General features: G+C 45.4%; 2 protein-coding genes across 2 annotated transcripts in view; one reads left to right on the forward strand and one right to left on the reverse strand.

The window, feature by feature from the left end:
• Positions 1 to 626, forward strand: part of hsd17b10 (hydroxysteroid (17-beta) dehydrogenase 10) — a 28,890-nt gene that overhangs the window by 28,115 nt on the left and 149 nt on the right. The gene's annotated exons all lie outside the window — the stretch shown is intronic.
• Positions 1 to 626, reverse strand: part of LOC118323958 (PHD finger protein 20-like) — a 17,396-nt gene that overhangs the window by 10,951 nt on the left and 5,819 nt on the right. The gene's annotated exons all lie outside the window — the stretch shown is intronic.

Consider the following 626-nt stretch of genomic DNA (forward strand, 5'->3'; position numbering starts at 1 on the left):
AGGAGTCCCGGCACAGAAGCAGAGCTGCTGTGGACTCTCAGGGTTCAGTGGCCAAACGGGTTGTGAGTGGTGCTAATCTTGCACCATGTGTACGCGATATTAAGAATATTTCCACCACTTTAACTCACCGTCAGACTGTTTTCTTTAAAACTTCCATATCTATATAGTATTCTATATATAGGGCTGTCGATAATACACTGACTGTGGACCTCGTACAGCCCTGTCCCTTTAAAACACTCTGTTTTTCCAATGATAATTAGTCAGCACAAAATCTCTAACTTATAAAACCTTCACTGTGTAAATCTTTGAACTAAATCCTCACATCTGGTGCCGATACGTTTGGATGTTTTAGAGTTTGTCAGTTCGGACGGCGGCTAACGTTCAGCTGTAATCAATCAATAATCCAACACGTCATCAGCACGTGGCTGGACGCCGTACGGAGTGGGAAATGTTCTGGTACCTTTGAGATATCTGAAAGAAAATGCTCCGTCAGTTTCTAACAGTCTTCCTCTTTGTGTTGCAGTGCACCTTTTCTCCACCGGGGGGCGCTGTCCCGTGACTCTGCAGAAACAAACCACACTTTTCTCTCCAGACTCAGAGTGTCGCGCTCTACGACTCGCTCTCGA

Source organism: Morone saxatilis, unplaced genomic scaffold, assembly GCF_004916995.1.
Source record: "Morone saxatilis isolate NCDOM2014 unplaced genomic scaffold, NCSU_SB_2.0 Contig15, whole genome shotgun sequence".
In the NCBI taxonomy this organism is placed as follows: Eukaryota; Metazoa; Chordata; class Actinopteri; family Moronidae; genus Morone; species Morone saxatilis.